At 39.9% G+C, this 27,616-nt stretch overlaps 1 protein-coding gene across 1 annotated transcript in view; it reads right to left on the bottom strand.

The window, feature by feature from the left end:
• Positions 1-27,616, bottom strand: part of TENM3 (teneurin transmembrane protein 3) — a 2,757,765-nt gene that overhangs the window by 1,635,577 nt on the left and 1,094,572 nt on the right. The window contains exon 6 of the mRNA XM_060406900.1: positions 17,921-17,961. The gene's annotated coding sequence lies outside the window, so the exon portion shown is untranslated. The remainder of the gene's footprint in view (positions 1-17,920; positions 17,962-27,616) is intronic.

Raw genomic sequence — 27,616 nt, 5'->3', positions numbered from 1 at the left:
GCTTAAACCATTCTGACAAATTATGGAAACAGGTATAGTGGTCTGATATAAATTAATATAAAGGCACACAGAAACCTCCAGCCTAGTCCTGGGGGCTTATGCCTGAGATGAGTCTTTCAGACTGCATGTGCAGAGAGCAGTGGTCTTCCCAACCAAGTATGCAGAACATAGGCTCAGAGGTGGTATGAACGTGAGCTGGGTGCCTCATTGCTGCTAAAGTGTGACCAGATGCTAAATATGACAAAGACTTGGTAACCAAAGGGTCAGTAATGAATCTCCAGGACTAGAAATGTATGTGTTTAAATGGGGATTTGTGTGTTTTGGTTCCCAAATTTATACTGGAAAATAAAATCTACTTTTGGCACACTTCATTAGGTAAGGATATTAATGACAGGGAGGATAGTTATTTTTTGGTTCATGCACTTAATCACAAAATTTTGAGATGGAAGCATAATTGTGTTAATGAGTTTTTTGTACATATGCCTTGATTTTAGTGTTTTTAGTAAAGGTACATTAATGGCACCAGCCCTCTAGTTATTGTCTGATAAGTCCATGAATCAAAAAAAAAAAGTAATGATAGTTTAATGATCCTATATTTTAGAGTTGGTGGAGTCATTTATTGTTGTAAAGTAATTTACGATTTCTTAGGACATTTTACTATGAAATAACTCTAAGAGAGCAATATTCAAATACATGTAACTTCAGTTGTTTCCCAAGGGACTTAAATGAAATTAATTCATAGGGTGTTTAAAACAACTGTATATTTCCAGGACAGCATATATTTAAGGACAAATTATTTCTAGAACATCACTATGTGTGTCTTTGTGTTTTCTTGCAATGTATCTTTAAAAAAGAAAAATATACTAATGACGAAATGTACTACAATAGGAAGAAATAATAACCATTTAGCTAGTAGTATAATATGTGCTGGCAAGCAAAAGGAACAGTGAGAAAAATCACTGTAGTAACATGGATGGGCCTAGAGAGTATCATACTAAGTGAAGTATGTCGGACAGAGAAAGACCAATATCATATGATATCACTTATATGTGGACTCTTTAGAAAATGATACAAATGAACTTATCTATAAAATAGAAACTGACTCCCAGTCAGAAAAATTTATGATTATCAAAGGAGAAAGGTGGGGGAAAGAAAAATTAGCAGGTTAGACTTAACATATGCATTTGTTTTCACCCAGCTGTGTCCGACTCTTTGCGACCCCATGGACTGCAGCACACCGGTCTCTCTGTCCTTCACCATCTCCCAAAGTTTGTCCAAGGTCGTGTCCATTGCATCGGTGATGCCATCCAGCCATCTCATCCTCTCATGCCCTCTTCTCCTTTTGCCCTCCATCTTTCTCAGTATCAGGAACTTTCCCAATGAGTATGTATTAACATATATATACTACTATATATACAATAGATTAATAACAAGGACCTACTGTATAGCACTGTACTTAATATTTGTAATAAGCTATATGGAAAACTAATCTGGAAAAGAATATATATATGTATGTTTGTGTGTGTGTTTCACAGACACTTCCCTGGTGGCTCAGATGGTAAAGCATCTGTCTACAATGCGGGAGACCTGGGTTCGATCCCTGAGTCAGGAAGATTCCCTGGAGAAGGAAATGGCAACCCACTCCAGTACTCTTACCTAGAAAATCCCATGGATGGAGGAGCCTGGTGCAGGCTACCGTCCATGGGGTCGCAAACAGTTGGACACAACTGAGTGACTTCACTTTCTTTTCTTTCACATACACCCATATAATTAAATCACTTTGCTGTATACCCAAAACCAATACAACACTATAGATCAACGATACTTCAATAAAGCAAATAAAAAAAAAAAATAAACCCTTGAAAAAGTCCAATATTTCTGAAATCGATTTGATAAATAACTTTTAAACTGATTCTTAAATTTTAAAACATTTCTCAGGAATATATACCAGTGCTAGAGAAAGGCAAAGCATCTAATTATACCCCTTACCTCACGTTCCATTGATCTGGCTTCTTTCCTGTCTCTTATAATGTTTATCAGTCAATCAATACCTTTTGCTGTGTGTCTTAATTCCCTACAGCTGGAATGAACAACTTTGGCTAACTGTGTGGAGACAGAAAAACAATTTAAATGACTGAGATGATTACTTAAACACTTATAAAGGCTATACACTAACTGCATCACTCTTCAATTTAGACCTGATGCATAGGTTATATTTTCTGTTGTTGAAGGGTCATAAATCCACACTTAACATAGTAAGATGGGGACCGATATTTCTATGCCGAGCGGATGAAATAACTTTCTCATTTGTACAGTTCGTAACCCCTTGCCTGCCCAGGCATAATGATATTCCAGACAGGAAAAATGATCAGAATATTAGGGTGTCAAAAGGCTTAGGGCTGTCATCATATCACAAAAATTAAAATGTCTTCACTTAAAACCGTGTCTGTCACGTGATTCCTGCCAGAACTGTGCTTGCTGGCACCACAGGAGTGAGGCTGGGTACTTTTTATTTTGCTACAAATACCATTTCCAACAGGTTTTAAATGTTGGCTTGGGGAGAGGACATCCCCTCCAGGTGCCTCTTTGAAAGAAAGCCCTTTAGGAAGGAGCTCATATACATTTAATCACTGGTTTTGTTTGGCTTAAAAAAGCAGTAGCACCAGCTGAAGTCCCCGCAGCCTACTTGTGGTGGCTGGTGAGAGGCGTCCACCCACTTCCTGCTTCCTGGCTGGACTCTGACTGGGCTGGCGTATTTCCGCTGACATAGAAATGGACACGGTCCATCCCACAGCATGCGAGCTGAATGGTTCTTTCGCATGGCTGGAGAAAATATTTCCTTAGCGTTTTCCCCAATATTGTTCATGATCTTCTATTATTGTGTTGTATATATGAAGAACAGAATTAAATATATGGACTAAAGAATATGAATCAAAGGGAATCATTATACACCCCCCAATACATACACACTTGACTGATAACTTCAATTGCCACAAACGTTATAAGCAGTTATACACATTATTCACCCTGTACTTCTGGTTTTCATATTTGTAACAAAGAAAGAGGCATATTAAAATGTTCATGTAAACTTTGAAAGGCATAATGAAAAAAGCCATAGAGCAAATTATTTTTTTCATTGTTGTGTCATTAAATTCTATGTTAGTTGACGCTGGAAAGAAAACCTTCTCAGCTATTCCATATGCCAGACAGAGCACAGGAAATGATTCTTGCTCTCAATTGTGTTGCAGTTCAGGATGAAATTAAAAGAAGTATACATAGTCAATGACTGTTTAACCTCTACTCTGTTACCCTCTCAAGGGATCTAGCCAGAATGTTGTTTTAACTGAAATTGTTCCATTGAAAAAATCACTAAGCTTCCATTTTCTGATCACAATTTCCTAGATTTCAGTTTCATTATTCAGCTGTCCCTCCATGACCATTCTTCAAAGTCTGCAAGCATCCAATAGGAAAAGATCACTGCCTTCCCTCTGGCTGCCTCCCTGGCCTCTCTGGGCTCTCTGTCCAGGTTATATTCCATGATCTACCCATTAAGCCCCTGGCCAAAGACCTGACCTTCCATGCCCCTCTTGTCTTTGTCTGGCCATTCCTCCATCTTGAAAAAAGTGAAAGTGTTAGTCACTCAGTCGTGTCTGGACTCTGTGCAACACCATGGACTATAGCCTGCCAGCCTCCTCTGTCATGGAGTTCTCCAGGCAAGAATACTAGAGTGGGTTGTCATTCCCTGCTCCAGGGGAACTTCCTAACTCAGGATGACAGGACTCCTAATTAGTATTAAAATGAAGTCACGATAACCAAATTTAACTAGACTCTTATGGCTGCATAAGGATATTGTATGCTAAGTCACCTCAGTCATGTCCAACTCTTTGTGACCCTATGGACCATAGCCTGCCAGACTCCTCTGTCCATGGGATATTCCAGGCAAGAATACTAGAGTGGGTTGCCATGCCCTCCTCCAGGGGATCTTCCCAACCCAGGGATAGAACCTGCATCTCTTATGTCTGCATTTCTATGTCAGCAGGCAGGTTCTTTGCCACTAGCAACACCTATTACTCGACTCCTGCTTTGGATCTTTTTGACTCTTTGGAAAGCTCTGAGTGGGCTTCCCTGGTGGCTCAACTGGTAAAGAATCTGCCTGCAATGCAGGAAACCTGGGTTCAATTCCTATGCTGGGAACATAACGTGGAGAAGGAAATGACAACCCACTGCAATATTCTTGCCTGGAGAATCCAATGGCTGAGGAGCCTGGCAGGCTACAGTCCATGGGGTCGCAAGAGTTAGACAAGACTTAGCAACTAAACCACCATTGACCATGGGGTTGCAAAGAGTCAGACAGGACTGAGTGACTTTCACTTTTACTGTCAAAGCTCTACCCACAGCAGACACCTGGCCACCAATTCTGGAAAAAATAGGCAACATCAGATGAGTACTCACTCAGGTTCCCAGTATCAAAAATATACTTGCATTTGTAAACAGGTTCACTTGTATCATTTACAAAACAGAAATTGAGTCACAGGTGCAGAAAACAAACTTATGGTTATTAAGGGGGAAAGCTGTGGGGAGGGATAAATTGGGAGATTGGGATTGGCGTATACACACAACTATATATGAAATCCTGGAGAAGAACATGGCAACCCACTCCAGTATTCTTGCCTGGAGAATCCGCATGGACAGAGGAGCCTGGTGGGCTACAGTTCATAGAGCTGTCAAAGAGTCAGACACGACTGAGCAGCTAAGCACATATAGATATCTGGTAAGAACTTACTTATAGATAAGTATAGATAAGCATAGCACATGGAGCTCTGTTCAATAGTCTGCAATGACCAAACTGGAATAGAATTTTTAAAAAGAGCAGCTATATGTGTATGTATAACTGATTCACTTTGCTGTACAGTAGAAACCAATACAGTATTGTAAAGCAACTATAGTCCAATAAAAATTAAAAATACATTTGCATTTGCAACCATTTTTTCACTCATTTTCTTCAATAGCAACTTTCTTCAATAGAGAAAGTATACATCCTTTCAGTTAATGTCAACTCTACTCTGATTTCATTCTACTTCCTCCTCTCAGGAGCCTTTTATTATTATCTTCTCTATCCCCTGCATCTGAACCTTTTTTTTTTTTTTTTAACATAGTGAGTTTTCCATCAACATATAAAAAATGCCTGTCTCTCCCTGAACCTCACTCTCTTCCAACTCCAGCTGTTAATCTTTCTTCTTGCCATTCATGGCAATGCTTGTCTAGAAAGTTGTTGATACGTCCTCATTAGCTCTAGTTGTCACCTTCCACTTATTCAATCTGGTTCCTGCCTTGATCACTCCACTATACTGGCTGTTACAAACTGATCCAGAAATTCTCCTAGCACTAATGTCAACAGTGGTATCTCAATCTTCATCGTATTTGGACTCCCAGCTGTTTGACAGTGTTGACTACCAGCTTTCTTAGACCATTTCTCATCGGGAATCTCATTTTTTTTTTCTTTGTTGACCTGCGCTTCTCAGTCTCACTTACAGGCTTATTTTTTTCTCCATATGGATTATGTTCCTCAAAGTTGTAGTTCTAAACACAGAGACTTTCTTTACAATGCATTCTCTTTGGGCAACTACACATTGTCCATTGCTTAGAGCGCCACCTGTACACAGACTCCAAGTTAAAATGGCGCCTGCGGGCTTTTCTCCAAGTTCCAGATCCATGCCTATACCCGCCTATTTTCCATGTCCACTTCCATATTAAAAACAAACCTCAAACCCAACTTGTCCACAGTGGTCTTCATGATCTTCTCACCCACACTAGTCCACTGATTCTGCTTTTAATGAATCTTTTCCTACTCATATGCTGGAAAAGTAGGTGCCACCATGCACCCCCAAATCCAACTCATCAAAAATAAATGCTAATTTTATCTCTTAAATGCATCTCCCCTCTTTCCACTGTCACCAACAATCCCAGATCCTAATTATATCTCTAATATGATTTGTCTATTGTAATCCTTTTATGAGGTCTACATGCACTCACTCTGGCATTTCTTTCTTTCTTTTTTTTTTTTTTTTTTTCTTTTTTGATGGCACCACAAGGCATGTAAGATCTTAGTTCCACAACCAAGAATTGAACCCCGGCCCTCTGCATTGGAAAATGATTTTTAACCACTGGACCTCTGAGGAAGTTCTCACTCTGGCATTTTTCAATGAATTCTTTACAATGCCGATGAACAGACATTTTCAAAGTACAAAGCTAGGATTCACTGGCTACCAAGTATTCTTAGTAGAGAGAACTATATTTTTGACATGACCTGTGGGTTCCTCAATGATCTGACTCCTGAATCCCATTTAAACTTCAGAAAGAACCCTTTTCCTCTTGTTTCCACATGCCAGAAAACTGGCCTTTGGTCTTCCGACAGTTTCTTCTCTTTTTTGATTCCTTGGCTTTGCATGCTCATTTGGGTCATTTCCCTCCTCCTACCTTCCCCTTATTAACTCCTCTGGTGGCTCAGATGGCAAAGAGTCCATCACCTTCATTGTGGGAGACCTGGGTTGGGAAGATCCCCTGGAGGAGGGCATGGCAACCCACTCTAGTATTCTTGGCTGGAGAATCCTCATAGACAGAGGAGCCTGGTGAGTGACAGTCCATAGTGTCTCAAAGAGTCAGACATGACTGAGAGACTAAGCCCACAGCACAAGTTTAATGTAATATTGTCACTTAAAACTTATCCATCCACTCTTTCATATTCTGCTCTTCAAATCAGGTCAGATGTACTTGACTAGTCCATGGCATTTTTCAATATGAAGTTACGGTATAAAGGTATTTGATATTTTTGATCAATATCTAATTCATTAAAAGGTAAGTTATTTGGAAAGGAAAGCTATAAATATTTTGTTCACTATTGGCTCAGATGGTAAAGTGTCTGCCTGCAATGTGGGAGACCCGGGTTTGATCCCTGGGTTGGGAAGATCCCCTGGAGAAGAAAATGGCAACCTACTCCAGTACTCTTGCCTGGAAAATTCCACGGACAGAGGAGCCTGGTGGGCTCTAGTCAATGGGGTCATGAAGAGTCGGACACAGCTGAATGACTTTACAGTCACTTTTCTTTCATTGTGACCCCAGTGTCTAAGCCTGGTGCAAAATATGGAAATAGATACCTGTTGGAAGGATGAATGAAGGAAGTGACAGGGGTAGGATGATATCAATTGCTACATTCTGATGGAATTCTGTGCCATTTAGTGTGGATACTAAATATTACTGAGTACTTCTGCTTTAAGTTGACAATAAATCTTACACATATTTGACAAGGCCCTTAAGTGGATTTTTAGTATCTGTAACTTCCCAGATATTATCACTGAATTTTATTTCACTGGATGGGCTCACTAATTATTTGTTAATAAACAGCAATAGGCATAAGAGAAGGCAGTTCCATATACTGCTACTGCTACTGCTAAGTCACTTCAGTGGTGTCCGACTCTGTGCGACCCCAGAGACGGCAGCCCACCAGGCTCCCCCGTCTCTGGGATTCTCCAGGCAAGAACACTGGAGTGGGTTGCCATTTCCTTCTCCAATGCATGAAAGTGAAAAGTGAAAGGGAAGTCGCTCAGTCGTACCCGACTCTTAGCAACCCCATGGACTGCAGCCTACCAGGCTCCTTCGTTCACAGGATTTTCCAGGCAAGGGTACTGGAGTGGGGTGCCATTGCCTTCTTCGGCTCCACATACTAAAACACCACAATAACTCAAATGCACAGTTGGTTTAATGTGTAGAGGTGGGAGTGATATCAGAAAGAAAAAAGTCACTGCTCTTTTCTTTAGCACAATGCAAGTAAATAAACAGATGGCTTAACATCTTCAAGCTTATTAGTTGTTTCATGTTAATCATCTTGATTCAAGGTTGCTATTCTCCAATAATGCTAAAAGAAAAATAAATAACTTTAGATAACCGGCTTTTTCTATTTTTTTGAGAGAAAGAGAGACAAAGACAGAGAGAGAGAGAGATGAATTCTTGACATAAGGGTCTAGTTACTGTGGGGTGTTGTAGAATCTCTTTCTCTGAAGATTGCTGAAAGTTGATGACAGTGTAAGTAGAGCTCTGCCTGGAGCCATAGGAACTAATTGGATGACCCTTCTACTGATCAGTTACCACTGTGAAGAGTGCTACAGGAAGTCTCCCTGGAGATGGCTCATAGCAACTAGGACAAAAACAGTCTCTCGTCCAGAAGCTTCAATAATCAAATGTCATGAAATGCAGTCCAAAGAATAGCTTGTTATTTATCACTAATATTTGAAGGATCTAGAACTTTTACATTTTATATAACCTCATTATTTTTATATCTCATATTAGGTTACCATTAGAATTGTGCATATCCCGGTTCTCAGGTGGATATATATCTGTCAACTACTCATGGAGTGACCACAGGGTGTTTAACATGACATTAGATGTCTGGAATTAGTTGCTCCTTCAGGACTGAGCCATTAGTAGGACAGATAAAACCAGTGAGAATGAATTCTCCCTTGACATACAGGCAAAATTAGTACACGGAGAGATGTACAATTACAGGGGAGGTGACCATACAAGTTTATAAGTATCATGAACAATGGGAAATATTTGTAGAAAAGTAAGGAAGAAGAGGCTTGGAAGCTGTACAGAGAGGAAAGTATATGTTTGTTGGATAGAAGGATAATTTATAAGAAGCTCTTAAAAAGCCTTAGAAGATTTTTCCAAGAGTGGGAGGGAAGATTGTGCAAGATGATGGATGAGATTAGTGGGAATAGAAGGTGCAGGTCTGGTTTATTTGTGTTCAGGAAATATATTGATCCTTTGGGATGTCTGTCTGGGCTGCTTCAACATGTGCATACAATTTCCCTGGTGAGGTTACAGTCATTGCTCTCGGGAGAACTGTTTCACTCGACACTGCCTATACCAGAGCTTCTGTGTTGGCATAAGGTCAGATTCAGAATAGTCCAAAACCTAAGTTGATCACTTAGTTCAGCTATATTCTATGTGACTTCAGGTAAATTGACTTCAGTTCTCCAGGCTTCATCTCCTAACCTATAGCATGAAAGTGTTGGATCAGACAGAAGTTCTCATCAGAAGCAGCCCCAAGGGCCTTGTGAAAACCTGTAAATAGGCAACGTTAGTGTAGCCTTGTTTGCATGTATGCATGCTAAGTTGCTTCAGTTGTGTCTGACTCTTTGTGTCCTATGGACTGTAGCCCACCAGGCTCCTCTGCCCATGGGATTCTCCAAGAAGAATAGGAGTGGGCTGCCTTTTCCGTCTCCAAGGGACCTTCTCAACCCAGGGATCAAACCTGTGTCTCTTAGGTCTCCCGCATTGGCAAGCAGGTACTATACCATGAGTGCCACCTGGGAAGCCCAACAATCCTTGAAGGCACTACAATCATCCAGTGAGTGAAAGCCAGGAATGATAATGCCTGGCAATGCCCAGGACACGGCAGATGAAGGGAAAAGAAGTACCCATTGTGCAGGATTTTGGAGAGGAAAATTTCAAAGGGGGACACCTGCTTGCAATTATCTAACCCTATCATCTAACTCCATTTAGTTATGAACACAAGATATTTTGGGCTAAGATTTAATTGTCATAAAACTGTCCAGCAAAGCAAAAACCACATAATGAAAAATTGCACTCTCTTTTGTTTTGAATTTTACTAAAACTTATTCCTCATTATAGAAAATCACCACCAACACACACTTATAACATTGCGTGTATAGCTCTGTATTCACTGTGCCCCTATGAGTAGGTGCAAGATGGAATGAGTTTGCAATGTCTTCTATTACAGAGACACATGGGAATTTATTTACATGTGGACATACATAGGTTCTATTACACATTACTGTTATCTCTTCTTTATATTAATTCATAATGTTAACTTTTTAAAATGATCATTATAAACAGGTGACATTTTCTGTGAATTTTATTTCACAGAATTTTTATAATAAACTATTTGGTATAAAACGGAGCTTTGAATCTAACAGAGTTGAGAACCAGTGGACTGGACAATCTCAAATATCTTTAAGCTCTGAAATCCATGGGTTGATAAGTTTTGCTTTGATTTGCAAGAAAGGAGAAACTCTTAAATGATTTTCACTAGTGATATTCCATTCAATGTCTAAATTCTAGAGTGACTAAAGTGGACTATTTACTTTACAATCTTTCCACTTTGTTTACCTAAGAAGGGAGATGGACAGATAATCAGGAGATCAACACAAATTGAAAATTCACTCTAGCAGGTACTGATAAGAATGCTTACGAAATGAGAAATACGTTTCCCTAACGACACCATTTAGACAGAAACTTCATTCACAAACAATAAATTTCGTTTTCTTTAAAGAAGGCAGAACTGTACTGTGTTAAGTAGTTCATTTTTTCCCTGTTTTACTAACATTCTGTTCAAGATGAGAAGAGGAAACAGGACACAGAAGCATATTGCTCTTTCAGAGCACATGCCATATTTCATCATTTTCATTACTTTGACATCTGGATAATTCCTCCTCCTTTGATTTCTGTACACACGTGCAACCACACCAATCACTAAAGTAATTAAGTCAGGCAAGCCCATACCACCTCTATGGGAAGGATGTTGAACGGTTTTCTAAATAGGATGCATACAAACATTTTAGTAGTATAATCAATAAGCTCCATTCTATAGGGCTTTCTAATTTGCACATGTCACTCCTTGAGAGTAAAGCACAAAAAAAGTGGCCTTTTTGCAGTCAGATGCCTTAATTTTGGTTTCATATTTCACCTCTGAAATATGATCATTTATTAAAACAAAACCTATGGGGCAGAAAGGCATTTTCCCATTTTGCCAATCAAGCGGAAGCATGAATGTTTGCCAGGATATCTAGCAGTTCTGTTCAGACTGGGCATTTCTCATTCTTCTACTAATGTGACCTTCAGATGACAGAATTGGATCAGAATAACACATTGTGATGGTACTTGTAAAAGTAATGGAGCTGCTGTCAAATGCACCCGGGATGACAGGGAAACTTAAAGACACAGTAGGTATCATGGCGGTGAGATTAGGAGCTAATGTTTTCACTGAAATGTTTCCCTCTTATTCATGTCTAAGTCACAAAATTCTTTGACATCTAGTCCCAAATGATAAGAAAGAAGTATAATTGCTCCAATGGAGCCGCCATAATTGGTCCAATGGAGCCACTATAATTGAGAGAAAGGTAGAACAGCCTAATAATGCTCGTGCATGCCATCCTGACAGGTTAATTTATTCATTTATTCAAACATATTTATTGACTCTCTACATAAAATACTGTTGCTAAGGTAGATAAAAGAGAGTATAAAGCTTTATTTATGCTCAAAAGTGCTACTGGTTGAGTTTAGGAGCTAAAAACATTTGGAGGAATGTTGGCTTCATGTTCTGTTTCATACCACACATTAGTTCATTGAAGAGGGAAAGATAACTTGTGTTTGGAATGACTGCAGGGAGCTTCTTGGAAGAGGTACCATTTCAACTAGACCATGAGAGAGGAGTTATGATTCTAGCACAAGGCATTCCAGTCAGACAGAGCAGTGTAAAAGTAAGAACTCCAAGATGCTCTCTGCAGAACAAGGTAGAGTTCTAGTTGACTCTTGGATAAAGCTGTGTTAGAAAAGAAGACCAGAAGTTAAGTTGATGACAATGCAAAGATGGATAATGAAAGGATAACATATTTGGGTTACATTTAGTGTATAACTAAAAACCAATAAAACAATGTACTCAAAGAAGATTTTTAAAAAGATGAATTAGCATGGCGAATATGACATTTCCATTCTTCAGCCTGTGCTCTGAGATGGATAACATTTAATAATTCTGTGTTATTTTCTCACATCCTAATCATTCTCCTGTCTAGGGTAAACCCAACTACCCTCTCTCTCTGTTCCCAGTCCCTGCATAAGGGATATTGTTGCTTTGGAAAGGAGTCTATTATTACCTGAAAGCTTGAGCTGCTCAAAGAATATTCTGAGCAAAACTTAGCACCTGATGCCACCTTGGCACTCACAGCTGATTGGACCATGCACAAGTTCATGGGCTTCACTGGGACCTCTCTGAGTGGCCGGCACTAAGAGCTCTGCCTCACAGGGTCCAGACAGACCGGGTGGACCAATGAAGTTCTCTTTTCAACTGGTTTCAAAGGGAGACTCATAGATAATGGACAGCAGAGAACAGAGAAGCCAGGAAAGAGAGGAGTTGGCAGAAGTAAGGAAGGAGCAGAATATCTAAGTAAGTAGAAGTCATGTGGCAGAGACAGAGGAGAGAGAAATAGGAGGAGTAGCAGGGCAGAGTGTGAAAACAATCATTAACCTAATTGACCTGCAAGGCTGCTCACAGTGCAGCCCTTGGTTGTCACGTGGGGACCTGGATTTTGAGAGGGTGCCCTTCCCACCACTGAAATTCACAGGGTGGCCTGCTGGGCCTGAACTGTTTGTACAAATATTATGGTTTACAATGAACACCTGCTTTCCTCCTGGGAGTCTGGAACTTGGGTATGTGCCAGGTAGTATCTGCCTAGCCGCAACTCCTCTAATAAAGGTCATCGCGCTAAGTCTCTCCAAGCTTCCTTGCAGACAGGGTTCCATACATGATGTTGGAACTCATTGCTGGGCCCGTCTGGTGTATCCGAAGTGACTACTCCAGGACAGGACCCCTGGAAGCTTGCGCCTGGTTTCCTTTAGACCTGACTCTGTACTTTGCCTTAGCTGAGTTTGCACTGTACCCTTTATCATCATAAATTACGGCTATGAGTATGATTTGAGCAGTCTTGTGAGTGCCATTGAAACACAGAACTGGGGGTGGTCTGGGGGATCCTGATACACAGAGCTATTATAATAAGTTATAAACTGCGAGGAAAGCCTATTCATTTGTATGTATCTGCAGATGAGGAAGAAAGCATAATAAAAACAGATCTGGATGCCAACGACTGGTGCTTGGTCCTGGGTGGTAACAAAGTATTTCTTGAGATTTGCAGTATCCTAAGTAATTCTGAATGAGTTTCAGTTTTATTGTGGACATCATGAAGATCCCCACGTTCCTTTATTTACAAAGCCCCATTTACTTAATGTTTATCAAACAAGACTCTAATTCTTTCCTAAAAGAGCTGAACAATACCCAAAGCAAATCATATAATCAGATAAAGTGATTAAGTGACCAATGGATGGTTTCCAACCTCAACTTGGGGATGCCTCACAATGCTGTTTGATTTTTTGTCCTTATTCACCAACCTTGTGTTTTTTCATGAAATGTCTTCTAAGTTCAAGCTTCAACCCCACTCCTATGATTCTTTGCTGAGCAACTTGATCTCTGAAGAAAATGAAATTCATTAAACGAGTGACTTCTACCTTCAAACCTACCTGCAGGGACCCTTTTCTTTCTCACCTCTAGTTCCAGAGGAACAACTGTCTCTCCCTGTATCCTGGAAATCAGAGATCTAATTTCTACCCCATCTCTATCATTCTCTTTTGTCCATGTCCCAATTCTCTGCATTATCCCCTCATGCATAATATCATTCATCTCTGCTCAGCACATCATCTTTCTTCTCTGTATACACAAAATTCAAGGCTCTTTCATATGAAAATAACAATACAAACAGAAAGAAAAATGCTTCTTATAACACAGCTATCACTCTGCAGAAATTGTGAAAGATGGTTCCTGCTTACTCTTAACTTACTAAAACCATATTCACTTGTTTATTTCCATCCTACAGCTTCATTCAAAGATCTATTCACTAAAACATCCACTGTCTTCTTTCGGTCCTTCCAGTCAAGCTAGTACAGCCTGCACTGATCACTTTAATTTTTGAAATTTTCTTCTCCTACTTATTCTCAAACTTCATGTTTTTCCTGCATTTTCTCTGCGGTCTCTCATGTCCTCGGTAACTTGCTCTGCATCTTCAGCTTGCCTGGCTATCACCTGTCTCCTTTTGGCCCTCCCCTCTGACCTGTAAGGCAGTAAACCCAAGTTCAACCCCTGGGCCAGAAAGATCCCTTGGAAAAGGAAATGGCAACACACTCCAGTATTCTTGCCTGGAAAATCTCATGGACAGAGGAGACTGGTGGGTTTCAGTTCATGAGGTTGCAAAAAGTCAGACATGACTTAGCAACTAAACCACCAACCACTGCAAGCAATATAATCAGTGTCTTGAGAATGTCCTCACACTTAGATAATAGAAGGGGATATTAATACTGAAGAAGGACATCATCAGGTCTTGTTTCATGAAAGAGCTTGAAGTTTTCTGGAGGCTTGAAAGATGAGTAGGATTTGAACAGAGGCAGAAGGTTAGGGAAATGTTACTCCAGACAGAAGAAACAGTGAATTATTAGTTCAATACTGTTTCCCATGGTTACACCCTCTCTGTGGTCTGATTACACAGTGAAACCATGCAGGACCCTGTGGGACTCCATGGCACAGAAATCTTTCTGCGTCTCCCATTTCTTGACTACAAGAAACAGGCTTCATTCAGCACCTATGACCCACCCCTGAGTTCCAAAGAACAAATTCAAACAGTTTCAAATCAGGGAAGGGAGGGAATGTAAAGAAACAATAGTGCAGCCTTGGGGCAAGGTCCTAATTCCCCTTCAAGGGATACACAGAATCTTTGAGCTGTTTTGCAGACACTGACACCCCAGCAGCTGGGAAAAGTTAACTGTCTATTGCCCACAAGTACAGAGACCCCTGACTGGTTGAAACCAAATTGACGATGCTGACTTCCTCTTATCTCACCACCAACCCATCAGAAATGCTGATCACACCCTCTTTGAATCATTACTATAAAATTCCTCACTACCCCCTCCAGGTTAGGACACATAGTTTTGATGGCATTAGCCCACTGTGGCCTTGTTTGCCTGGCAAAGCAATAAAGCTATTCATTTCTACTTCACCCAAGACTCTGTCTCCAAAATTTAACTGTGTGGGGTACAGAGGTTGGCTTCAGACTTGGTATTAGTAGGAGAGCAGGCTTCTTGGGAAGAGTGAAGAGAGAGAGTAGAAGCAGTGCCAGATGTGTGATCACACCAGGGACATCAACCTGGGACCAAGTGAGAAATACTATGATATAGAAGGCATCTTTGCATGTGATTCACCTTGGAGCAACCATAATTGGTTATGGAAAGAAAATTCACTGCACATTATCTGCACTGACACTCCCTACACGTGGGATGGGGTGGGACTGTAGATAGGCTAACAGAAAAACATATTTGAGATATTCTGGGGTTGGGCCTTAAAGCCCTTGATTGGCAAAAGATAATTTCACTGAAGATGGAACAGATTTTGATATTCAAGCATAGCACTCAAAATAACATCCGCCTGACTGAAGGGAGGCAGGCATTCAAAACATCAACTCATAACACACACAAAATGCTCACAGCGATAGTGCTACCCTCCATGGGGTAGCTTCAGTCACTTGGTCTTGCAAATTTACAGTCAGTGCTTCCAAGCAGTAAATTCATTAAAACCAGGAAACTGCTTAAGAAGTTTAAAGTGACAAACAGTTCTAAAAACAAATGTTTGAACTACATGGATTCCAAACAAATTTATCACAATCAGAACTGTTATGGCACACCTATAATGACCAGAAAATTAATTTATGACAATAACATGTCAAATTGTTTTTCTTGTCACTCCCCCACTGCTAAAAGAAAACTTACTTGTTTTTAAGGGTGTTCTATTTCCACTCATGCTCACTCCCATTGGTTGTATCATTTTAAGAGCATGCTGACTTATTTCCAACCTACTTTGTCCTCTTTTCTTTTTTTGTTCAAAAGTGGCTATAGATGTGAATGTGGATTATTATATAATAGGGGTGCTCTCATGTGTTTGAGGAACGCACAAACTAAGTGGGTTGACCCACTTAGACTTAGTTAGTCTGCTGCTGCTGCTGCTGCTGCTCAGTCACTTCACCGTGTCCGACTCTGTGCGACCCCATAGACGGCAGCCCACCAAGGCTCCCCCGTCCCTGGGATTCTCCAGGCAAGAACACTGGAGTGGGTTGCCATTTCCTTCTCCAATGCATGAAAGTGAAAAGTGAAAGTGAAGTTGCTTGATCGTGTTCAACTGTTAGCGACCCTATGGACTGCAGCCTACCAGCCTCCTCCGCCCATGGCATTTTCCAGGCAAGAGTACTGGAGTGGGGTGCCATTGCCTTAAGAGTAACATTTTTAAAAAGGGTGCATATATACAGATACATACACACTTGTCTTTCATTATAGGCTGTTTGAGGCTTCCCTGATAGCTCAGTTGGTAAAGAATCCTCCTGCAACGCAGGAGACCCCAGCTTGATCCCTGGGTTGGGGAGATCTGCTGGAGAAGGGATAAGCGACCCATTCCAGTATTCTTGGGCTTTCCTTGTGGCTCAGCTGGTACAGAATCTGCCTGCAATGAGGGAGACCTGGATTTGATCCCTGGGTTGGGAAGAGCCCCTGGAGAAGGGAAAGGCCACCCACTCTAGTATTCTGCTCTGGAGAATCCCATCGACTGTATAGGCCGCGGGGAGGCAAAGAGTTGGACACGACTGAGTGACTTGCGCTTTCACTTTCACTTCATGGGTTGTTTTGCCAGAAACAAAATTACACTTTATTCATACGTTAAAACTGTGTTATTCCCATGGGCATTTATCTTATAAAATTAAAAAAAAAAAAACAACCACACATGAACAGTGAAATAACTGAATGTTATAACCACACAGTCTCCACACCACTAAGGTTCTTTGGTCCTCCTCCCCAACCAACCACACCTTTCAGAGGAGCACAGCCTCCCCACCACTCTCTTCACTGACAACGAAGGAGCAAATACCACCAACGAGCTACAGGTTCAAGCAGCTTCTGGCACACAGATCATGAATGACACCAATCTCCTGGAGAGCCGACAAGAGGATCTTGAATGCTGAGACTGACAGAAGCCTGGCAAATACACAATTACTCTCTTCAAGTCAGTACTTCCCAGCAAGTTTAGAAACACAATCATCTCTTAATCAACTCCAAATTGCATCTAGAATTTAAGTACCATGTTTACCTCCCTCCAGGATCACCCCTGGGAAGAAGAATATTTCCAAAGGGAAGGGTGGGAAATCATGAGGTTGGGATGACTCACCTTTCCTTCCCCTCCTCAGGAATGTTTCCTGGGAATGGGAAACTGGCCCAGTACCTGATGTTTTCTTCAAGTATCTCTTAATGGACAGCACCAAGCAGCAGCCACATTGTTGATTTGCACAACATCAGTGTCCAGCTGATTATGCCCACAGCATATCAATACATGACCATCAACAGTAAACCTTACAGCAGTTTGTGTAATATTTCAAGTGCTGAATTTTAATTGGGTGATGCTCTGAATAAACAGCAACCTCAATGATTCATCTGGTTCATAGATTTTGTGTTTGTTTGAAATATTGTTCTAATTGGGTTCTAAATAGTTAAGTAAGAATGCATATTAATTATTATCACAGTATAATAATGTTCCTAAAATAGCATCTATTGTCCACATAAATATTAAAGCTTTTTTTTTTTTATGATCAGCGTGATTTCAGTGAAAACCAAGTGAATTAATGGTAATTAGCTTGCAGATAAAAGAAGAAAATGGTTTTCTTAATATTCAAAGTTTCCTCACTTGAATTAATTTAGTATTTAATATGTAATACTAGTATTCATAAAGTATTAGATCATTATTGAAAGGTTTTTAGGAGTTTGATTGTCATAAAATTTTAGAAGGTTACTTTCTTGACACTGATTGTTCAGAAAACATACTTATGTACCAAATTTATAAAATCACCAATAAGCTCTCAGCAAATATAAAGAATTTCATAGAAAAAAATTATTTCTCTTAAAATTATTTTTATGTTTTCCTTTAAGAAGCAAAAAATACAGTGGAACATTTTAGCAATCTCAATTTTAGGAAAAAATCAGGTTTACTTACAAGGAATCTAGAAGTCAAAAGGATGACTTTCCATCACCACCCTGCAAATTAACAAAACAGAACCTAAGACAGTATTACTTTATTCAGGGCACTTAATTGAAAAAGACAGCAAAAAGCATAATTATATTATTTCTGATTCAATTATATAAATGTATAACATTGGTCACAGCAAATAATAATGGTAGCAATAATGATACCACAATCCTTTTATCTAAAGATTTAACTGGGGCATACCATAAACCTATCCCTATTTTTAAAGTGCTATTCATCCACATACTAAGCAGGTCAAACTGTTCATTTGTTTACATGCATGCTAAGAAAGCAACCAAATGGTTAATACAGTAATTGAGAATAAAACTGTGGAATCGTATTCTGAACTGGCACCAACATATATTCAGAAACTCAATTAAGCTCATAGGAAAAATGATTTATCATGTCATTGAGGTTTTCTAACAAGTTTGCACAAATCATTGCGTCTAGATATGAATGCAAGCTAATCTACAGCCTCTCAACCACCACTGATGTAGTACTGTCGTCTGGGTTGCAGGGAGTCACCGAGGTGTTGTGTTGATGTTAGCTCTGCTGTTTTGACACTCTACCCAGCTGCTCTAATTTAGCTTCAGTGCACCCAGAGCTGAGTCTGAAAGCCTCAGAGCATGGGTACAACGAGTTATGGTTAAGGCAGGATCAGAGGTGCAGGGAACCAGCAGCACCTGCACTGATTTGCAATCTCGAAACTGGTATGAAAACAGTATGGTGGTCTCGACTGGACACTTGCATGGCTAAGGGCAGGGGAGAGGATGAGACAGCCATAAATCCCAATGCTGCTGCTTCTTGCTCTCGTCACCACTTTTTTTCTATACCATAATGGCTCAGCATAGAGTCATTTTATGATAAAAGATACAAATTTGATGGAAAGATCTGTGCTTTTAACAGCAGATAATCTATCAGGATGTTGTGTATGAGGCATTTACCAGGGCTTATATGTATAACATTAACAGCCTTAGGTTGACCTTCATATGTTATCAGAAGATTTAACACTGGATTTTGTTAAATTTCTTGTCTCTGTTATCTACTAAGGTAATGATACACAAAGCGCAAGCACAGACCTTTAATCTGGGAGGAGTCTGCAACAATAAGATGAGCTTTCAGCTTTTGAGCAAGCAGCATGTCAAGATACTTGGTGGAGTTAAGTGATACAATTGCAAAGTTAAATAACAGAAGGAAGAGGCCTCAAGAGGCAAAGAAAAGATGGAAAATTTGTGTTTTCAGGTGAGATCTGGGAGGAGGAGGAGAGTCATCTGAGTGGGGAGACATAAAAACCCTCCACAGTTAACAGGAGCTGAGGAGAAATTGATTTAGAGAGAACAGAGGCACAATCATGGTGTTGAACAGCGCATTCAGTAATGAGTCTGATTCTTGGAAACGCCGAGCTGAAGGAGGGGCCGATAACTCTGAGACTGACACACGCCACAGTTTCCTCAGAAATGAGCCACTCCTTCAGCCGTCTCGAGATGAGTCTGTGTGAAACAGTCTCAGAAGTGTGCTGAGGGGTAAAACTAAGGCAAGAGGGTGATTCAGAAGTTTGAGGGAGACATAAAAGTGATGGCATTTTAAGAAAATCGTGGAAGCAGTGGACACAAGCCACAAATCGGACTCAACAGCAACGTTCAGAGGTGTGCCTGATACTGTCTGCTAGCTTTAGGGGAAGGCAGCTGGATGGAGCTCTGTGTTTCAGAATGAAAGAGTCAGTTGCTCAGTCGGATCTGACTCTTTTGTGACCCTCCAAAGACTCTAGTCCACCAGCCTCCTCTGTCCACAGAATTCTCAAGAATACTGGAGTGGGTAGCCATTCCCTTCGCCACAGCACCTTCCCGACCCAGGGATTGAACCCAGGTCTCCTGCACTGCAGGCATTTTCTTTACCATCTAAGTCACCAGGGAAGCCCGGATGTATGTTGCAAAGACGTCAATTAAAAAGTCTTAGAGAGAGGGAGAAGATCAATGAAAGAACTTGAAAGTATAGCTCATTGGAAACTATTACAAAAATAAGGAAATGGTGCTGATTTAGCGACAACCCATGTTCTAGTAAACTTTAGGTAGGAAGTGAATGTTTCCGTGGAATCCCTTTTGATGCCTGAATCTTTACTTTCACTCAAACATGACATGTTCTTAAACAGCAGCACAGCAAAAGAGGCAGGTGACGAGGGCAGTGCTGTACACACCAAGGATGCTTCGTACAGTCCTGGCAGCTGGTGGGAGGTAAGCACAGACATGAACCCAGGACTCTCCGCTGCACGCCAGGCCACACCATCAGCCCCTCCACCCTCTGTCCTTGGGTTTCCCATTCTCAAAGTGTACTTCTGATCTCTTATCACACCACCTCTCAAAGCTGTTTTCTTTTGTCTTTCACTTTTTATTTTTTTCACCAGTAGACGATTCTGTAGACTTTTCTACTGGTCTGCCTACATAACTGATCTCTACAAACCTGTTTAGAATAAAACTTAGCTCTGCTCACTCTATTCTATACTTCTTTGTGCTACAAAGTTAGGTACCATTTCCAGATTTTGTTCATTCCTTCTCACTGACCCAGATCCTCTAACCACTGCCCTCTCTACCATACACCCATATGTATATACACCTGTTCTCCTCTGACCAGTTTGCTAAGTCATATAGCCATATATATGTATACACACATATATTCCTTGAGTCTAAAATATTCCAGAATTTCACTTTAAATTTCTATTATTTTAGAACGAGGCACTTGGAAATCAGCCAATCTAAGTTTGTATTTTGTTCTAGAACTACATTGCCTAATCTTTCAGAATATAAGATCTGATTCAGTAGGAACGTTTGTGAAATACAGAAAAGAGCACAGTCTCTCCGGGGTCTGTTATTTGTCTCAATTGCTTATATTGTTTCCAGTTTTTAAAATTAACAGAAGAGTGTCTGGTATCTGCCAAATAGAGCTCTGACAAACAGGAAGACTTGACTAAAAGAAGCTGGCATGTGGGTTGAATATTCAATTCATCAGGGACAACTGTATCTCATGTAGACGGCAGGATGCTCTCATCAGCCTGACTCCCCATGTGAGGTGCCTACAACTCCCTTGCCTTAATCTTTAATTCTCAGTTATCCTTCTCAGATTCCAGCTTCTTCCACTACCCCCTTCGACTCTTGGATTCCATGACCCATCACTCACCAACCACACTGCATCTGTCTGTTTAATTTCCCATTCTTTCCTTCAATCACCTTTCTGTGCACTTCTGAGTTAGGCACAGGGAGGGTGGATAATACAAAGGCGTATTAATACTTTCCTTTTATATAATGTGGTTATAATCAAATTGTGAATCCCAGGATGTTTTCTCATGACATGTTAAAAAAAAATCATAGCAGACAATGATTAAATTCCAAATGAATGGTATAGACTTGTAAAAGTATAGAGAAAGTAGAGATCAATGTGATTCATACTAACTCACTCATTCATTCAATAAAACTGTATCAGGCACTGTAATAATGCAGGGAATCAGAAAGTTATTAAAAAAAAGACTAGACTACATATAGTTTTCAGTTGGAGATATATATGTGTGTAAATATATATATACATAAAACTGTATATATATATATATATATGTGTGTGTATATATATATAAAGATAATGTTAGGTTGCAAAGAATGTAAAGGAAAAAAGTAATTCAGGTGACAGAGAAATTTCAATTTTGGGTGAAATGGCTATGAAGGCTCTCTTGGAATAGACAAAATTTGAATGAAGACCCTCACCGGGTGAGAGAGTGAGTCACTGGATATCTGGGGCAAGAGCATAAGAAGACTTCAAGTCGGGGCAGGTCTGGAATGTTAAGGAACCTCAAGGATGAACACAGTGGAGATTAGTAGAAGATAATGTTGGAGAGTATTGGGACCAAGATTGTGAAGAGGTTTGCGGGCCCCTGGTGATGACATGGGCTTTCACTCAAAACTAGATGTCCTTGAGAGCTTTAAGCAGAAGCGTGACATGATCTGACTCCCATGTTGACAGGCTCATCCTGGGTGGTGTGTCGAGAGTAAGCTGACAAGGGGCAAGGAAGGGCAGAGTCAAGGAGACCAACCAGAGGTTGCTCTGTCAGCCCAGGAAAGAGCTGATGACGGCTTGAAACAGGATGGTAGCTGTGGAGTTATTAGACGTTTTCAGATTTTGGAGATATTTGGAAGATTGAAGCCAAATATTTTACTGACCAACTGGGATAATATATGCTACGTTGGGATAGTATACCCCATATAGTATATGGGATGAGAGAGAAAGATAGTGAGGAGGAAGTTAGCAGCAAGCAGGCAGGACCAACAGCAGTCTGCTCTGAGTAACTCTGCCTAGAGGTGAGACAAATGGTCTAGTCTCTGGAGTGGGCCCAGCAGAGGAGGCCAAGGTTTGGGCAGGCGCCTAAACTGGTCTCATGCATGCCTCATAAAAAACTGGGCTTGGGTTTGCATCACCCTTACAGACAGTGTAGGCTGCCCTCATAAGTCAGCACTGCTAGAAGTGGCAATTACTTATTCTAGATGAATGACAAGGCAAAGAAGTTGGCCAGAAGGCATTTATAATTCGTGTTCCACCTCTACCTACTGTACCGTAGTGCACACTGTAACAGGCAATCACAAAGACAGCAAAGCATTGGACCAATTCTGTTCCATCAGTGCTTGTATATTTGCCTTACTCTCCTAACCGACAGATGAGATTATGATAACATATTCTAATTGTGTTACCAGTTCACACTGAGAGAAATAACAGTTATGGAAAACATTCACAGAATATGGTGTTGGGGTGGTAAGTTTCATTGCTATATCCAACTGAAAAGAACAATATTAAGAGCTGTTTTTAACTTGGGGCAGATTACTTGACATGAATGGATAGTTGTTTTTTTTCTTTTTTCTTTAGTAACTCTCTGCAAGTGAGTTTTATACATATAACTGGAGAGGGGTTTTGTGAAGTTTATCAAGGTGATATTTATAAACTTCCCTAAAATCCCTAGCTGAAAGTGAAAATGTCATGTAATATTACTTTTCTAAAAATGACAACTATTGTAAGCCTTAATTATAATTTTAAATTCTTTTATATAAAGGAGTGTGAATCAATCAAATATAATGAGCAATGACTATGTGCAGATTTTAAGTTCTTTAGGGCCAAGAACTGAGTCATTCTTTTTTTCCTCTTCCATAGCATATACTATGAAAGTTGATGATGGTGATAGTACTACCAGTAGTTAGCAGTAATAATAATAATACTGTAACTGCTTAGCTCATGGTATATACCACCCATCTTTCTGGGAATTAATCAAGCAAGGAGGTGTCATTTACCATTTGCTGGTTGAGCGCAAGGCACAGGTCAGTGTCAAAAAAATGTTAGCATCAAACTTAGCTCATTCAAAGGAGCCAGTATCCAAAGCTAGAGCACATAGTAAACGAGGAGCTGGAAAGCCATAGAGTACGTATTTGAGCAGAGGTCAAAAACCATCACAGTTGCAAGGCAGTGACTTTATCTGTCTGTCTGTCTATTTTCATTGTTTTCTTTTTTAGCAACTTGAAGTGCCAGAGGCCTATCTTGCTGACCTTTCCCTTTATGTATAGTCCACAGAAAGTTTAAGCTTCCCATTCTTGTTAATAAAGTCTATTTTCCCCATTAAATAGAATCATCTTATTTAAGATCTGGTAGTATCCAGTTGAAACAGTTCCAGTGCTACTGGAGTATTTGGGGCAATGTTCTGCCATCATCAGGGACCCACATCATCTATAGGTTCATGTCTGAACATCTAGCACCCAGTATAGTCTATAGCGTGTGCAAAAATACGAACATAGACAAGACACGGCTCCTTTGCCACATCTATTTTGTCATTAGGATCAGGCCATGCAGAGAGGGATGGTTGTCCTCTAAGTCTTTCTTAGATTAACGTCTCCAGGTTTTCTATCTTTTGGCATGAACAATATTTAAGCACTGTTTAGTTCTGATATTCATTCATATTTTTCCAACTTAATTGAGATATAATTAACATATAACATTGTATAAGTTTAGCACACACAGTATGTTGATTTGATGCATTTATATACTGCAAAATGATGATCACAGTAAAGTTAGTGAACACATATATTCATCGCCTTGAATAATTAACAATTTCTCTCTATTTACTCATATGTGTGGTGAAAACACTTAACATCTACTGTCTTAGCAACCTTCAAGAATACTATGCTGTGCTGTTAGCTACCATCTCCATGCTTACATTAGATCCTCTAGAACTTATTCATCTTATAACTAGAAGCTTTAACCCTTTGGTCAACATCTCCCCATTCCCCTCATACTCAGGAAATCACCGTTCTGTTCTCTGTTTTTATGAGTTCAATGTGTTACATTATACATATCAGTGAAATCAAATGGTATTTGTCTTTCTCTGGCTTATTTCACTTAGTATAATATGCTTAAGGTGATCTATATTGTCATAAACAGCAAGATTTCCTTCTTGCTTATGGTTGAGTAATATTCTATTATGTATAATGCATTATATATACACACTAATATATATATGTATATATCTGTATGCACATGTATGTATAAACATATATATGCACATATATTTATATACACACATACCTACACACACACACACATATATGTATATATAACATATTTTTCATTCGTTGAAGACATTCAGATCGTTACCATGTTGTGTTGGACATTGTGAATAATGTGGCAATGAGCATGGGAGTACAGATAGTTTCTCAAGCTAGAGATTCCATTTCCTTTGGATATATACCCAGAAATGGGACTGCTGGATCATACGGCAGTTCTACTTTTAACTTATGAGGAAACCCCATACTGTTCCCCATAGTGACAGGATCCATTTACATTCCCACCAACAGTCCACAAAGATTCCCTTTTCTTCACATCCTTGACAGAATTTATTTCTTATCTTTTTTTATAATAGCCATTCTAACAGGTGTGAGGTGATATCTCAAAGTGCTTTTGATTTGCATTTCCCTTATGATGAGTGATGCTGAGCACAGTTTCATTTACCTCTTGCTCATTCATATGTCTTTTTTGGAAATATGTCTGTCCAGGTCCTGTGCCCATTTTTCATTTTAGTGGATCACTTTTGTTTTGTTTGACTTGGTACTGAGTTGTATGAGCTATACATTTTGGATATTAACCCTTATCTAAGGTATACTTTGCAAAATATTTCTCCTATTCTACAGGTTGCCTCTTTGTTTTATTGATTGTTTCTTTTGCTGTGCAGAAATTTCTAACATTGTGCTGTAAAGTGGGTATATGATTTGTTGTCTATACCAAGACACTGTTGTAAGAGCACCAGGGGTAAGAGTGTCAGTTGTGCCAGGACACTAGGCACTCTCACCAGGCCTGACAATCATGTATAATTACCAAAATTACACACTTCTAGATGGTATGGTGAGTGGGCCTTTTGCTACTTTCTCCTATGGCTAATCAAAGTGGATTTACTTATGGTACTGAATAATTCTTTCTAAACAGATTTTAAAATAATTGAATTATAGTTTCACTGCACTAAGCATCTTGCTATTTAAAGGAATTGTATGATATTCTCCCCACTCTCAATTTCTCTCTTATAAATATTATTACAGTTTGAAATTACTTAGCTCTCAGTATACCTATGTAATAATCAATGCCTGATATCTCTGCAAATAATATATATTAACTATTTTCCTGACAGTTTATCTAGAGTTGTCCTTTACTCTTTGCAGGCTTGCCAGGTGGCACTAGTGATAAAGCACCAGCCTGCAGTGCAGGAGACACGGGAGATGCAGGTTCGAACCCTGGGTTGGCAAGATCCCCTGGAGGAGGACATGGCACCCCAGCACTTTGCTCTTTTCTTTCTCTCGAATCTCACATCCAATTCATGAGCAAATCCAGTTGGGCATTCCTTTATAATCCTGAATCTTACTCCTCCTCACCATCCAAAACCAAGGGACCTTCACTTCTCACCTGTCTATTCCAGTACAGTATCCTCTACTTTGCCTGCAGACCCTTCTTCGGATTATTTTATTCACAGATCACTTCCACAAACCGACTTGAAACCATCACAGTATGAGTAAAATAAAGTCATTACTGTTGTTTATAGGGTTTCACCTGACTTGACCTTAGCTGCGTTCCTCTCAAACCTCCTTCCTTTCCCTGTGGGTGAAGCCAGCACCGCGAGCAAGAATCTGTCTCAGGGTATTTGCTCCCTGTAACCCATTTGTGTTTGCATAGCTCACACCTTTGACTATTTCTCTGGCCAAATCTCACCTCTTCAGAGAGCCCACTTCAAATCATGCTATCTAAAAGCTGAGCCTCTCGCCTCCTCCCCTGCTTTGTTTTCCTTCATTGCACTTACTCACTTTTGATGTATCATTACGTATATTTGTTTATTTTCTCTCTCTCTAAACAGGTCACAAACTCCATCAAGGTGAGGACTTCTTTTTCTACTATATGATCCATTTAAATAAGTTCTGGCACATAGGAGACATCTAATTTCTATTCATTGGATGGATATAAAAGAAATGAGTAAGTATGTGTATGCATACTAGGTCAAATCTCAGGTTGAAAAATTCAAAACCAAAATGTAGCACTGAAACCTCTTTCTCAGTCAATCGTTTACCCTTTCATGTGAAAACGGTGAGAAAAAGGTCATACCAGGAGCTTAAGTATGAAGTCAGTGAATGCTGAAGACTGAAGTCAAGAAGAGAGACTGTGCTGTTTATCTTATTTTAATGTAAAGCTTTAAAGATTCTGAGACTGTCCTCATTGAATGCATTGCTCTTCCACCCCCCTTTTTTAAATTACAAAAGTATGATCAGACATTTACAGGAGAGTTAGAAAATACAGAAAAATGTTATATAGTTTCACTGTATATTACAATTATTTTTTCAGTAGATAAATTAAGATTTTTAGTTGGAGTTGTAATATCAAACTCTCAAAAATTAATACAATGAATAGTCAGAAAAATAGATCTAGTAGACCTGAAAAGCACTATGAACCAATTCAACTTAATTAGAATTTACACAATTTTCATGCAACAGCAGGGTACAAATTCTATTCGAGCTCCCAAAGACTATAAACTAGGAGACACTAGAACATATGAAGGGACATAAAACAAAGGTGCAAAAACTTCATAGTCCAAAGTTACCAGAATCATACAGTCTGCTGTCTTATCACGGCAGAATTGTGTTACTATGTTATTATTACACATTGTTCTTGGTAAGAGTAGACATTCCTGCTTTTCAACTCTGATTGAAAGATGAGCTTTCCTCCATGCCCTAAAGATCACCAGATTAGCTCTTTGTTGGCTAATGGAAGACAAAGTGGTCCGTAAGTGAGAGCCTGCCTTGAAAGACTCATTGCCTCGGTTTCCCTACGGACAGGAGGTGGGAAATGCCGGCAGCAGCACCCCAGCTGATCTCAATTGCCCTGAAGTCACCCAGGGAGGAAGGCGGACCTCCAAGCAGTGAAGGCCCAACCATTTAGTGCTTTATAGACCACAGACAATTGCACTCAGGAGCAGGGAGGCAGGCGGTACTGATGGCAGTGTTCTGATGAGGATGCTCCCCGCAGCTCCATCCACACAGTAGCCAAACAACCCCCAATTCTGCTCTTGCTGTCACTTCTGGACCTCTTCCAAGAGAGAGCAAGTTGCTTAACCCA

Source organism: Ovis aries, chromosome 26 (assembly GCF_016772045.2).
Source record: "Ovis aries strain OAR_USU_Benz2616 breed Rambouillet chromosome 26, ARS-UI_Ramb_v3.0, whole genome shotgun sequence".
Lineage (NCBI taxonomy): Eukaryota > Metazoa > Chordata > Mammalia > Artiodactyla > Bovidae > Ovis > Ovis aries.
The sequence above is the reverse complement of the archived record's forward strand: the minus strand, read 5'-3'. Positions and strand labels throughout refer to the sequence as shown.